The following is a 16,512-nucleotide window of genomic DNA, read 5'->3' as shown; positions in this document are numbered from 1 at the left end:
TAGTTAATTTTCCAACAATTCTAAATAATTTTACATGGTTACATGTAAATGTCTAAAGTCCCCATCTGGTTGACAAATAATTATTGAGATGTTAAGGATTTAGTCTATTGGTTTGTTTTGTTTATCTGGTTTTACTCTAGTGCTGGTCACCAAATACAAAAATGTGTGTGAAAAATTTCCATTACCCAAACTTTTTGAGTTATGTTTTATATAGGTAAATTCTGTATTTACCAAAAAAAGGATCATTTTGTAATAAGCTAAATTTTAAAATTAAGCAATTTAAAAGAAGAAAATAGCACAATGTTAAGCAGTATAGTTAGGTGGACAACTGAGACGACTTTGTAATTCTTAAGTAGAGAAAACTGTATGCTGAAAAGGCAAAATCATGAAAGGTAAAAATGAATATGGAAGCTAGCCAGACTTTTAGCCTGGTACGTGTTACCAACTCATCCAGTCTTGAACGCACGGTTGTTGAGGTAAACAATTGAGTTTGCTGTCTTTATATTTACAAACTGTTTCCAGAAGAAAAGAAAAGGCAAGAAAACAAACAAAAATATTCAGTGAAGGGGTTTACTGTTCTTATGAAATCTGAAATAAAAAAATAAATAAAAATCACTTTTGGGACAAGCTATGAAAATAAATGTCAGTTTGGGCAGTCTCGTATGCCATGGGTACGAACATCTGTCTCAGTCAAGTATGGATGTGAATATTGAGTTTCTACCAGGAGGTTTGGAAACAGCTTGACAGGATCTGCTGCTCGGTGTCTTGAATACATTTGGAAGGAAAACATAACCAGTTTTGCTGACAGTGAAAGACAGCCAGCTCACATATAAATCCATGTAGTTTCCTGGATTTCAACTTCTTTACATCTTCAGAAATATGATTTAGCTAAAAATAAACAAATAAAATCATTTAACATCTGTACCACACCTTAATATGAGTGACCAAGAATAGTTGATGTGTGTATTTGTTGTGTGTTTATGGAAATGTTCATGTAAAATAGGATAAAACAAATTAGGATATGCAATTGATCAACCTGCTTAATGCATACAAAAACCACATTAATATGAATATGCACATACATATACCATTTTTACAACAATCACATACTTGAGACAAAAGACATCATGGCAAAATTAAAAACCTATACATTAAAAAAATCAAAATATGAAATCCTTGCTTCTTGATATATTCTCCAACTATGCCTCTACCATTCTGAAGATGGAGTTTCTCTCTCTCTCTCTCTCTCTCTCTCTCTCTCTCTCTCTTTTTTCTCTCTCTCTCATACACACACACACTCTCTCTCTCTCTCTCTCTCTCTCTCTCTGTAGCCCTTTCAGAAAGAATTCTGTGTTATTTGATTTACATCATTTCAAAATGGTAATATTGACATACTTGAAGAACCGAAATCATGCTTCTGTAAGTGAATTTTTGAGTTTTGGGAATGAAATTAATCACGGAGATCCAGATTAGAGATGTAGAGTGCATGGGGTGATGAATTCTCCTCTGAAAGCCTTGATTCCCTCAAAGAATGAAGAGTTGCACTGTAAAGTCAAAAAAAATTATAGAATAAATTTTCCAGTCTTTTTCTAATCAGTGCAGTTTTTAATTTCCTTAAAATGTTTCAGAATAAGCCACTGTGGGCCTCCTGTGTCTTTCAGAAATATCAAGTTTGAAAATCCCCAAATTAGTTGTCATACCTTCTGAGCTTCCCCTCATCCTTGAAATTGACTGGTCCAGTCGGCCTACAGACGCCACTGTTTCCTTTATTGAACTACATACAAACGTTTCTCTGTGTAGATAGAAGATCTTTATATCTTCAATTGTGTTTTGAGAGCGTTCACTGACATCCTACTGAAGCAGCCTCACAGTCTTCTTGTATTGTTCTTGTATTGTTTTTCAGGACATGGCCCTACGGATTAAAGTGCAAACGTACCAAAGATATAGTAATCACCATTCTGTAAATGTGTCATTTACATGGAAATGCATAATTTTAACCCGAGGATGGAAAGCTCCTGAGAAAGTCCATGCTGCTTTGATCTTGTGAGCAATGAAAAATAAATGTAGGCCTTTGACTGCTGGTGCTCAGTCGGCTAGCCATCTCGGACTCATAGAGGCCCCTCTGGCAGCGGGATGAACACGCTCTGCTCCTGTGCCATCTGCGCAGTGACCATGGTTGAGCCCATGTTGCAGCCACTGCAACAATTTATCTTGTTAAGCACCTCTCCCCTTTTCACTGTCCAGCTACTTCACCCAGCATTGGCTCCTCCTCCAGGAACCGGTCTAAATGGCCCTGTGCAAAGTACTGCAGATACACGTGCACCATTCTAGCTTCCAAGAAGCATTCTAGCTGCACTTCTCCCAGGACAGATCTGAGTTTCTGGGTTGTATTTTAGTTTGATTTTTTTGGCAGTCCATAGTACTTTCATTATTCTCCAGCACCCTAATTCAGATGCATTGATTCTTTGTTGTTTTCTATTATTTTGGTAGAACTATGGAATTATAAGTATTTGTAATGATTCAGTCATTGGTTCATGAATAAATGAAATCCCACCACTATGATTACAACCCACAGTAAGACAAAGACTAGTTCAGACTCACAACAACCCAGAGGGAAAATCACTGATATGTATGTTCTATTCAAATCTAATACCAATTTGTGTTGTAATAAAACCAGGAGGATTCATAACCTGTCCACTGGATATTACATGCTATCCTCTACTCATCTTAAAATGTATTAAATAGGTAAATAACCAAATAGTTCTGTTTTTAAAAAAAGCCTCACTGTTATAGACAAATTCTGATTCATAGAGAACATGTAGGGCACAAGAAACTGCACACTTGGGAAGAAAGCCTCATCTTTCGACTGTGAACTGGTAGCTACTGGTTTCAAACTGACAGCCTTGTGGTTAACAGGTCAACAGCCAAACATGTCACACACTATGCCACCAGGCTGCGGCAGCTGTTACTAACCTAATATTGTTTCTATAATATCCAAACTTACTCTGTAATGGACTCAACTCTTTCATTTTTGTAAGCATTATCAATGGTATTGAAATCTCTGTGATTCAAAGACAAGGCTAGGTTTGGAATGACTAGTAGTTTAATCAGAATTTTATATTTATGTTCCTTCTGACTTTCATAATTTTCAGTTCTCTCTTACCCTCAGGGAATCTGGAAGATAAATGAGGCCCAGGGCCAGCTCAGGAATGTAGAAAAATCATTAATATTTCAACCCAATGGAAAATGATAGCCATGTTTTCCATATGTTAACATTATCTAAAGATCCACTGGGTTTGCTACCAGGTAAGTTTTGAAGTGCTAACCATCTCGTCAGCAGTTATAGCCCACCCGCTGCTCTGTTAAACAAAAGACGGGGCTGTCGGTTCCTATAAAGATCTCCAAAGCTCAAGCTGGCCTGGAGTAGTGATCAATTGAATGGCAGTGAGCATTGGTCTTAACGTTGTATAAAATACAAGTTACCAGAAAGCAGAACAAATTAATCTTTAACCAATACATGCATTGAGTAATTTATGAACATACCATGTTTAATTGTTAAGTAAGAACAAAATCAGTTCACACGTGTGTAGGGAACTGCATGTCCCTCAGCCCTGGATCAAAAGCCATATACAACCTTCATATATTTACTCTCGGTTTTCTGTCATATAGATTGTGCCTAATGGTCTTCCTGCCCTTGTTTCCCCTGCGGTCATTAGTTACTTGACCTTTGCTAGGACTGGTGCTCAATTGCTAGCAGCCGCTACTCTCATTGGTCAACACACACACACCTGGTGGCACTTCCGCCAGGCGCCTGGTGTACCTCATTAGTATGCAGACCGGTTTGAGCACAATCACCCACCACTTGGCAGGTGTGTGACTATTGGCTACCCCAGCTATACCTTATTTCTATATGACGTAATGGTGCCCGCCCCTCGCTGGCTATTTAAGCCTCTGCTCTCAGCTCAATAAAGGAGACTTGATTGGACTCCTGTCTTGTCTCCATTTTCTGCGTCTCTTGCCCATCTTCATTCCCAGTCCCTCTTTCAGGTACCCATGCTATTGATGACCCGCAGGATGGGTCACATCTGTGTGTTCACAAATACATCAAAATTAGCATAAAGCAATCATTACAAAGGAAAGGAGGGTCTCATCGAGTCATTAAGTGACTAGGCCTATTTGCTTACGAACTCCGACAAGTAGACTGCAATCAATACTTTTTGCTCACAGTTTATATAATTTGTTTTGTTTCACACAAATGTACTTTCTTCCAAAAGCAAGCATTATTTTGTCATGTTGAGTCTTTGGAAAATAGGAAAGTAAATTAATATCAATAGATTGTTTCAAGTGTAATTAAGAACCTAAGGAATTTCAAAATTCCACACTGGGGTGGGGGGTGGAGTGTGGAGTGTGGAATATAAAGAAGACACGGCTTTCTTTATAGAGTTCTGTGACAAATGCTTCCAATTGGGCAAATGGATCACTTGCATAGAGTGATAGGAGAGAGTCAATATTCCACGGTTTCTGGTGTAGTAAGTGACAAATTACTCCCCTCAAAACTCCCCTCCGTTGTCCCTTGAGGCCAACTCCTAAATAGAGCTGTATAGCTTTATTAAGAACTGAAGATTAGCAAGAATAGCATCTCTAAATTAGTTCCTATTTTCTAGAATCACCAGTAGGACTAGTAAAATAAGGAGCACACTTAAAAAATAGCTTTTTTCCCCTTTCTATATCTGCTGCTTTTTGCTATGAGTCTATTAATTAATCAAAAATTGGACAATGATATTTAGTTATCGTTAATGTTTAACAAATCATGAAAGTATTTGGTATGTTTCTCTCTAGGACTCCGTTTTATCAAGTAACATATAATTAAAAAGCCTAACCAATTATTTCCAATGGTCTCATCCTGCACCACTCCACCTCCACCCCGAAACAATACCATTGTATTCTTCCCTAATGTCACTTGCATTTCAGATTTTCTAGTAACACTATTGTTTCATAATGCTACTCCCCAAAGTGCAGGGCAGAAAAGATCAAGATTGGGTACATTTCCAAGGGAATCCGTATCCATAAGGTGAAGTTTATGACCTTTTAATGCAACACCCATTCTCCAAGGTTGGCCTCATCATGTAGAAGATACAGCTGGTGTTCTGAGAAAGTAATTCTGCCGAAAGTGGGTATTTATCCCCAGATCAGTAAAAATTTTGGGCACTATTGATTTATAGTGACATGTGTTGGTCACTAAACCTGAAACAGAGACCCTTGGCTGCACAATAATTAAGCCCTTGGTTGTTAGCTATAAGGTCGGCAGTTTGAACCCACCTTCAGAAGAATTACCTGACAATCTGTTTCCGAAAAAGATCCCAGCCAATAAAACCTTATGAGGCAAGTCTTTGTCTCATAGAGCTTCTTGCTACCAGGAACACCAGCTAGTACCTAAGAAGAACAACAGAGCTTGAAATACCTGGTAGACAATGATGATCCTCCTGCTTCAAGGTGATAGTGTCTTATTGTTATTAATGTTTCAGAGATTATCTGTGATCAGACTGAGCAGAGATTTCAAGTAACCCTTTTACTGTGATGAGTTTGGACTTCTTTACTCTCTCACAGACTTCACGACATGATTTAATAAATCTCCTGCATACAATAGTTGCTAAATATAAGCTTCTTCCGCTTTTGTTTCTGGAATGTGACTGAATATGTAGATTTTACCTATGGACTCACTTCTTCATTAACATATGTAACCCTTCTGAACATGTTTGGAATCTGGGGATTTTTCAGTAATTATTTTTCTCTTCTCTCTCTCTGTTTGCTCTTCTTTGGACATAACTAGTACGTGTATCTGGTGTGCTTGACACTGACTCACATTTCCTTCAGGCTTTGTTCAATTTCCTTTTTCTCTGTTCTTGAGATGTTATCATCTTTATTGATATATTTTATATTAATTCTCTGTTCTCCAGTTTTAATCTGTCGTTTAGTCCCTATATTGCTTTGCTTTAAATACAATTATTGCAAACAATACAATTATTGTGCTTAATTTCTATTTATACCCCAATTTCTATTTTTATAATTTAGTTTTCACACAACTTATGATAAACTGGTAATACTACTTTAACCAATCTTTCTTTCGTCTAAAACAAGTTTTATTTAATTGGACTAATTTTAAAATAAAAGATAAGTGTCAGTTTTAGGTTAATGCTATAGGTCCATTTTCTTGCTGTAAGTGAAAAGAACTTGCTACACTTATTGATCATCAGTGATGATTGCCTCCAATTTGAATTACACTTCAACATTTAATGCTCATACCTGAAATGCAGGCAAAATCATGATAAAAAGAAGGGAGGGAAGGGAGAGAGAGAAACTGACTAAAAGAAGCAGTAAAGGTTTATCCATTGCCTTTAGCAAATGTGCAAAAGATGGATTTACACTCTTCCAAAGGAACTAAGTCACTTTAAGTGTTTGTGTGCATTACCCAAACCATAGTACTTTCCAGTGCCTCCTGGTGTTGGTTGTTGTTAGCTATGAACTAGTCGATTCTGACTCTCAGTGACCCGATGTATAAGAGAAAGAAATGTTGCCTAGTCCGGGACCCCCTCACCATAACGTGTCAATCTATTTCACCGAGGGTCTTCCTTCTTTGCCAGCACTCCACTTTACCAAGCGTGATGCCCTTCTCTGTAACGTGCCCAGAATATGTGAGCTTACTCTTTACTTCTAAGGTGAATTTGACCATACTTCGTCCACAACAGACTTTTTTTCTTTTGGCAATCCATGGTACTTTAAATATTCTTGGCCAGCACTATAATTTGAATGCAATGATTATTTTCTGGTCTACCTTATGCAATTTCCAACTTTCACCTATGTACAAGGTGACTGAAATACCAGGGCTTGCTCAGGTGCACTTTAATCCTCAAGGTAATAGCTTTGCTTTTCAACACTTACAAGAGACTTGTGCAGACAATTTACTCAGTGCTGTGCACCATTTGACCTCTTGAATGCTGTTCCATGAAAATTGAGTGCAGATCCAAGAAGACAAAATACACGAAGTATCATGATAAATAAGGGAAATGGAAGGAGAGCTGATGCTTTTGCTCTATGATGTTGCTGAGGAGTCTTGAGTAAAACACCAACTACCAGAAACCAAACACATCTCACTTGGATGAAGAGAAGAAGCCTTAGAAATGAGGCTGGCTAGACTTTGCACGCTGTGCTTTAAACATGTTATTAGGAAGAAACAGCTGCTGATGTATAAGATATCATATTGGTGAAGATGACTCAGCAAGAGGGAGAGACAGAGAGACAGAGTGAGAGAGAGGAGATGGAAGAGATGAAGAACTCAAAGGGATGGATCAGAACCATGGAGGTAATAATGGCTCAAGTATATCATGAATGGTGAAGATGGCACCGAAGTGGGCAGTGTTTCCTTTTCCTGTCAGAACTGATGCAAGTTTCCATACAACTAACAACAAGTTGATTTACATGTTATATATTCACTACTGAGATAGAATTATGATAATAGAATTGATATTAATATCACTTTGCATTTGGGAAAGGGCGGTTGTAACCATGAAAAATATGGGGACTGACTGAGAGTTTATAACATGTCCTGCTCTCTATGTCACAGGGAGATATTCAGGATCCCTGTCAGACCTGTGACTAACTGTAGGTTTTGTTTTGTTTTGTTTTTAGAGCTTTTCTATGCAAGATAGGCAGGATAGGCAATATTTTGAAAACAGCGACTGGACCAATGGTTCCGGGTGGCATGGGAGGGTGTATTAGACAGGGTTCTCTAGAGAGATAAAACCAGATTGCTGATAACTATATATATATATAAAGATAGATATATAAAACAAGAAATGAACTGTTAAATTATATACAGATAGATATATAATGCAAGAAGTGAACAATTAAATTATAAAGCAGTACAAATGGCTCCGTGCAACTCACTCTTTACATGAGAGAGTTGTGAGACACTAGCAGTCCTTCAAGTCTTGAGAGCTGCCAGGTAGTCCTCTGTAGAGAGAGAGCGAGGCTATCCCAGTGTAGGCAGCAAACAGCAAGGCAGGCAACCAACTGTCAGTCAGGTCACCAACTGTCAGTCCCCAGCTCCAGAGACATAAATTCCAATCGTGTGGTCTTAAAGGGACCTCAACTTACAGTGACACAGTCCACAGGTTAGGCGTCCCACAGGGAGTGCATCCTGTAAATTGAGGCACAGAACAAGCAAGGCAGTCGCACAGTGGTCTGATAATTAAAGAGCGAGAGACAAGAAAGGTGAGGCTAACCTAGCCATTTATCTCTCCGCCCTTCAATTAATCCCACTTGTGCTTATCGGCCAGGTAGGTACAATAAACTAACTAAATCAGAGGGGAAGGGGGGATAGGTGAGCAGTGAGCCAATAACAGGGACAGCGGAAGAATCAGGTTTCTATAATGATGGGAAGGAGGGTGTAGCTTTTCTGGTTATGTTTGATCAATTGAATTGTATCTGAGAGGAATTACTGAAAGGTGAATGATGAGTAAACATGATAGTGGAGCAGGAGGGGTGGAAAGAGGAAAGAAGAAATATATATATATATATATATATATATATATATATATATATATATAAATACACACACACACACGAGGGCATACACCTCCCCCCCAAAAAAATGGTGCACTTTTATTATGTGAGGGGATAGTACATTAGGAGTTTGATCTAACAGGTCAGAATGTTAATCAAGCTCTCTACTTAAAGATTCTGAGAAATTTTTGTAGCAGTTTGTGACAAAAAAGACCTGATATGTGGTAGACAGTAGACTGGTTTAGCCACCACGACAATGTACCTGCTCAGGCAGCTACCCTAGTACACCAGTTTGGGGCAAAAAACAGCATGCCTTTCTTGCCCCCTGTACCTGACTCACTTGCCCTCGCTATAGGTGACTCCTTTTGTTTTCACAAATGGAGAGGGACATGAATGGACAGTGATTTGATTATGTACAAGAGGTGAAGGAAAAAAATGAGGGAGATGCTGTCAATCAATGCTTCCAAGAATAGAATAGCAGTTTGACAAATGAAATAAGTTTAATGAAGCGGAGCTTGAAGGTGATAAGGTTGTTTTGTCAACAAATTTAAGCACAAAGCTTTGAAAAGAAAATTCCATGTTTTTCTGGCTACCCTCTTATATGTGTGTGTGTATTGGGATATATATAATATGTCATTGTACGTAAATTAGGATATACATGTGTGTATTGGGTATAAATAAATAAATATATGTGTATTAAGATATATATATATATGTGTGTGTGTGTGTGTACACAGAAACACAACAAGGAAGCAGATGGACACTTCGGACATCTACTTAAATCTTACCTCAGTACAAGAATGGTTTATTCTAAAAATGTGGCATTGTGTGATGCACACCTTCCTGACACAATTGCTGAAGACAAAATGGGTGCACAAAAAAACTGATATAGTGTCTGGGATCTTAAAGCTTGTAGGTCAACAAGTGGCCATCTAGCAGGGAAGCAACAAAGGCCACATGAAAGAAGCACACCGGCCTCTGTGATCATTAGGTGTCAATAGAAATAGGTATCAGAAGTTCAAAAGCAAGCAGTCAAATCAGTGTGACGGAGTGTGGGTGTAGTGGAGACCCAAAACCCATCCTTAAGACATTGGATGGTCCCTTTCAGAAGGGCACATGGAAGTTGGTTATAAATCCAGGGAGTGGTATAGCATTGATGAACCACATAACCATCTTCTACTTCTTTAATATTTCTTCCTACTTGAGGTTTTTATTTATTTTGCCTCATCAATCATGTCAGATTTGTGCAAGTTCATATGTATATTTAAGATGGGTTGATATATGAAAGTCAAAATAGACAACCCTTCAGACACAGTAAAGGGGTAATATTCCCTGAGGAAATGGAAAGAGATGGGGCATGGGGTAGAATAGGGAGCTGATAATGTAGATGACGTGTAAGCCCACTCAACAGGATCATACAACAGAATTGTAATGTGAATGGATATGTTGGATGTGTAAGATGTGGCAAAAAATTTAAAAATAAGGGGGAATGGTAGGAGAGGGAGGGGATAAATTGGAGAAGGTATAAAGGAGTTCAAGAAGAAAGAAAATATTTTGAAACTAATTGTAGTAATAATTATACAACACTGTGTGATGTGATTGAGCTATTTAATTTTACAATATCTTTAAGAGATCCCAATAAAATGATCAAAATCATAATAAAATAAATAGACAATTTTGAGAAGGTTTCTAAGTACAATTTGAAGGAAATAGAAAAAATAAAGGTATTTAATGTCAATCATATTCCACTAGTTAATGACTGTATTCTCATGAGTAGCAGTGAAAATTAAATTAATTCTTTGAATCACTTACACTTCTTTTTAATAATGCAACAATAGTTTAGAAAACATTATCTCAGTAGACATGGAAGAGTTTACATCATTACCCAGGATATTAATTATTTCTAAAGATTAATTCATGCACCAGGAAAATTTACTTAATTATTCCATCATTCATTTTCCCTGAAAACAATGAATTTATTCTCCTTGAAGAAAAACAATAGATAAGTAAGATATGGTATCTTGAAGTCAATGATCAAAAAATAACTATCAAGATATTCTGATTGCTTTTTCAAATATAAAATGTTTGCAATTGAATATTGAGATATAGGGATTAAAGTATGGGCAATGCCAAATGAAAATTCTAGATTGTTAAATGCAAACAGGTATAAATATATGATCCTGATGATCCGGAAGTAAGAAAATCTGATTGGTATTCAAATAAACTGGAGACAGTGTGACAGTCTCATGTAAAGGCACTGATATAGCAATAGTAAGGCCACTTCAAATGCCAGAATAGCAAAAGGAGGTGAGAGAGCCACATGAGACTTTTCATTATTGAAATGATGAGCTGGATGGAATTTAAGAGTGGAGACAAAAATATTAATGGGTAAGAGATTATTACTTTGATCATTTATCCAGAAGCATTTGTCAAAAGAATAACTAGCAGAAGTGGTGTTCTGAGAACAGAGTTCTAATAATAATTGCTTTGAAAATATATAAGCAAGATATGGATTTTGAAAATGTACGTGTAGCTTGCTGACATTAAGAGAAAATCACTGGGGGGCACTCCAAAATAATAATAATTAATTTTTTAAAAATAGGAAATCAGATCACATTTTTTCTGAGTTTTGAGCAGTCGTGTGATTCAGCTGGCTCACATCATTCAGCAGAACCAATACATGATGTTCTGTTCAATTTGATGAACCAGTTATTAAAATGGCCCTTGTAACCAGAGTTCTCTGTGAGGTGGATGACTGCCCAATGTAAAGATTATAAATTTACATTCATTACTCTTGTTTTAACATTTGTCTGCACAACAGCATACTATAAGTGCCTGTTGTAATGTTCAATCTGTCCATAAGTATACAAAATAAAATGAAACTATGCTTGTTATATTTATTCAGTTTGTAGAACTCATTATACATTTCATGATATTCTACACTTTTATTCCTTTGTGTCTCTTGCTTCATTAAATGAATGCATAACATAAAGAGCTAAAGTGCCAAGTGACCAGATGGTGGTATGCTGTCATTCATTTCAGTTTATTAGTTACTGATGGTATTCTGAAATTCTTGAAAGTGTTCAAAGAGCTTAAAATATTGGCAGGGCCACTTCTGTAAATTCCGCAGCAGAAGGAAGGGGATTTCCAAAGAGGAAGTCAGAATGTGAGTAATTATCCCTAATATATCAAACACAATGGCTATTGTCTAATTTGTCTACTTCTCAAGGAATGGGACCCTACTCCTGGAGTAAAATGATGGTTCAGGATAGGTTAATCACACAGCCGACGATGCACATATAAAATGAAGAATATTGAAAGTGAGCATGCCAATCCAGAAGCAATGTAGAAACACCTTACATAACAGTTTGATTGTTTTGTTAGGTAGTATTTAATATTTAATCATTAATATTTTAATACTCTTTCTCATACCAATATGGTTACATGTATTTCTTTTACTGTTCTTATTTAAGTATTAACTGTATGAAATAATAAACTACCTCCCCGTATGTAAATGTCTTATACTTAAAGGTTAATTTTGGCAACAAACTAGTTGTTGACTTATTTGAATTCCAGGACAGAGATATTAAAATATCTAGGATCATAACAGGACATAACAGGAATGGAGACAAAGGCAGTTGCTGAACTTGCACCACTTTTATCCATTTACCAAAACCTGTTATTCAACTGTTTGAGTTTATTTTCAATCATCTACTTATTTCCCATAATACTATCAATGTTTGCATAATTTGTTTAAATGATAGTAATTTATTTCCTGTGAATGTCTTCCAATGGATCTTTATAACAGTTTGCTCATAAATGAAAGTGTTTTAAAAGTAAATTCAACCTTGATGATTCTTTGCCGAAAAACGTGTATGGACACCTCTTGTACTTCAGAGAATCCATAGAGTAATTTATTTTTCAATTATGTCAGTTCTATGTTTCTAGAACATCTCATGTCTCATCCACACTTATTTTCAGACTGGATACAGATTTGTCTCTATCAATCCCTTTTATAGAGTAAATATCTTTCCACCATTTGATTTTTAAAATGTCATTAGCACTATCTATTACTCTGTAGGACCTCCCCTCCTTGTAGATCACAACTTGTAGAATGAATCCAAAACAAGTCAAAACACCAAACAAACATAAAAGACTTCTACTGAGTCCTTTTGAACTCATGGAAACCCTACAGGTGACCCACTAACCATTTCTTTGCTATGTGCCCTTAATCTTGCCTAAGATTGAGTTATTATAGTGATAATTTAATCTTCCTATCTGTAAATGTTGATTATGTAAAAAAGTTCTCAACTTCAACCTTCTGGCAATGTCCTCAATCACTGTGTGGCAAGCCATTCTCTATATGAACTCCTTCTTCTGTGCTTTGGGTTAGATAAAATGAAGAAAGGCTATCTCATCTGAATTAGAGAAAGAGGGTCTTTTGCAAATAGATGGAGCATGTTTGGGCAACTACTAGCCATCACAATGACATTATATCCTATTGAGGCTGGAAATGATTTTCTTTGAAAGAGTAGCTAGAAAAAAATAAGTGTTAAATCTTTTCATGTTCTCATCCAATTATATTAAACCCAAGACACAAAAATAGTCTCACTGAAATATAAAATATATATACCAAAAACAACACACCAGACTCCTTCATTTCACTTTAATAAATGAATATGAAAAATAAAAGAAATTTCTACTAATTTTACTTCTGGTAAAGAGGTAAACATAATTATTAATAATTACCTAAGCATAATTATTTAGGTTTTCAGAATGAGATGTCAATATAAAACCTAAGTAACAAGCCAAATACAATGAGTATTTTTAGCAGTGAAGAGTCACTTATAGAGCTCTGTGTTACTTCTGGGACTTCTTCTTGAAGTGATGAGGGATTCTTATTCCTTTGTCCAATGTGCAACTTACCATGCAAGTGGTATGGGTTGCAACCACGCCTTGCAACCACGTTAGATTTTCAAGACAAAGTCTACACCCCATGGAAGATGATACACTGAGATGAAAGGGGTCTGCGTAATGAAACGTGCCTTAACTGCAATTTGCCTTAATTGTTTCTTGGTAAGGATACCTTTCAAACAGATTGAGGTGTCAATTAACAAATATTCTCTTACTGGTACATGTATCCTGCTGTAGTAAGCAAAATCTAATGCATAAATCCAAAGCAGCATTTCTAAGCCAATTTCAGTCTTCTATTGGCATATCTTCCTTCATAAGAGACATAATTTTGATGTGCATACATGAGGAAAGAGAGAACAGCTATACCATTTAAAGAACAAACGCAGGAAGCTAAGTGCGATGAATCCTCAGGGCATGCTCGTGGCTTTCACGCTCCCTTGAGGGATTTGCATGCTCTGACATCAGTGGGAGAAGCTGCGCTACATATCTGGGTGTCAGAATATGTGCTCTACATGCCGTTTCATGTCTAACTAAATTGCACAAATATAAAACATAGTTGTTGATGTCTCTCATCTATTCACAGACTTCATAATATATGCTTAGAAAAGTGTTTTATTCTTTATCCTAATACCTTGAGGTATATCACTGAATAAATAAGTTAATGTCTATTTTCCATATTTCATAAAATTAACATAGAATAAGAAGCTTATTCCTAGCTTTACATATGTTCATTACATATAAATGTATCTCTAAAACATAGAAATCTTTATTAAAAAATATGAATACATTTTTTCTCAACATATCTTCCACCACTTTTGAAGATGGTGTTTCAATCTGTTATCCTTCCCCATATGATTCTGCACTTTTCAATTTATACCACATGACTGTTCGGGTATCTACAGGGGACTCAAATCAGCTTGTTTGAGTTTAGAACATCAAAAGAAGTCTTCTGGGCAAGAGCAGAGCTCTAGGTTGGACGGAGTGAGGTTTGCTCATGGAATTCTTGAAGCACAGCCATTACCACCCTCAAAGAAGGAGCAGGTTCATTATTGTGATGAAAAAAAATTCCAGCTGCAATGTTTCTGGGGTTTTTACTTCTCATTGATAGTTTTCTGTTTTCTTAAAATTTCCAATAATAAGCTGTGTCCTTCCTGAAAACCTATAGTACCCATTTGGAATCCGCCAGTTGCCGTAATCTGAGCTGACCTCTCTGCCGAGAATTTAACTAGGCCAGCTGATCCCCTCAAAATCTATTGTTTTATAGGACCTCAATCTGCATTCCCCTGGTAAATTCTAAACATGCTCCATCTTGCAATTTATTTCATGACTTTATCTTTACTAGCTTTCAGTTTGACTTGAAGATTGTTTGGAAAGCCAGTTTTTTGATCTAGCTATGTACTAGGCACTCCTTATGATGAAAACGCGTGGAACCAAATATACCCTTAAAATTATAAAAGCCAAACCATGTGAGAACTTACATATTTTCCAAAACCTTTGTCCCTAAGATTTTAAAATTTTTAAAATAATTATCATCAATATGTGCTCTATTTTGTCTCAATTTCTTTAAAAAATAAAACAAATATTTTTTTGTAATATCTGATATTTTCTCATTTAGATCTATGTGCTTCTAAAATTTATTTTCACAAATTTTACATTTTAGGGTTGTCAACATTCTCTATGTTCTATTTCTGTTTTCATCATCAGGCTAGTTAACCCAGTGGTATAGAGATTGCTGTCAATAACATTTTAGAACCTAATTATTCATTAACTGCCAAAAAGAGTAAGGCAAAACATTTTCTGAATAATTTATATAAATCTCAACAAGACTGAATCAACTCAGGTCATATCAACAGTCTACATCTTTAAATTAGGAAGAAAATATCTTGAGCTGAATGACTTAGACTAATTACATTACCCAGTGGAACAGGCATGGAGTAGAACCTAAAGATAATTGGAAGGTTCTTAAATTGCCATCCATCCATGCCTTTGTATTTGACAGTGAATAAAGCATTTCAGTTTATCTAAGTGAGACTAAATGGGCTAAAATGTCAGTTTCCACCGTTTCCAGTGTAGAAAAGTGGGTCATAAGTTGAGTAACTTTGACATGGTATTTGTGGATGGAAGAGCTGCAAAAATGGCCTCAAATACACCAAGGATGGTGACGACAGCACAGGCCTGGGCAACAGTTCCTGCTTCTCTGCATCCGATGATGAGCCCTGCTAGCCCGAACCGACTCTTAGGGAGACAGCAACAAGAGATATGCATGATGCTGTTTTTTACAATTTGGCATGATTAATGTTTTGACAATATATCTTGTCCTATGATTATTAAAATCTATGTGACTGTGAAAAGAGGGTATGTGCACAAAAATACTGTTGTTATTAGGAGCCATTGAGTTGGTTCCACCCCTCAGTTATATACAACAGAAAGGAACACTGCTGGTCCAGCCCTCCTCACACATGCTCCTATGGTTGAGCACCTTGTGGCAGACATGGTGACAAGCACTGTCCTCGAGGGCCTTCCTCTTCTTAATTTCCCGAATTATTCCCCTTTAAAAGAAAATTTCAAATTATTTAGCAAAGTTGATCACATTGAGTTAACACTGGACAAGTAAAATGGTTCCCATTAGTGTACATCTTTCCAAGATGTAACAATACAGTATCACTTAAATATAAATTGTAATTGAAAACATTTAATTACAGTAAATGTATCAAATGTGTATCCATTTATATTTTTCTGATGTAGATGTGGAGTACGAATTTATCAACAACCAGGTAGAAAGACAAAATGACCCATGTTCTGAATTAGAGCTTCAGATACTACTTTGAAATTATATGTGCATATAATTATTGATCACTTGTTTGCAAGTTTTACGAAGAAATAGACCTTATTAATTATAGTCATCCTATAAGTATAGTTTGTTTATGCTTTGACATACAGCCGGTATTATTTTATAGTATTTTGCCTCAAGTCATATCAGCTATCCTCATTGAGAGTTTTTTCAGTTCCCTTGCTTGTTTTACATCTAAATTATTG

Source organism: Tenrec ecaudatus, chromosome 11 (genome assembly GCF_050624435.1).
Source record: "Tenrec ecaudatus isolate mTenEca1 chromosome 11, mTenEca1.hap1, whole genome shotgun sequence".
Lineage (NCBI taxonomy): Eukaryota > Metazoa > Chordata > Mammalia > Afrosoricida > Tenrecidae > Tenrec > Tenrec ecaudatus.
This window is presented reverse-complemented; position numbering follows the sequence as displayed.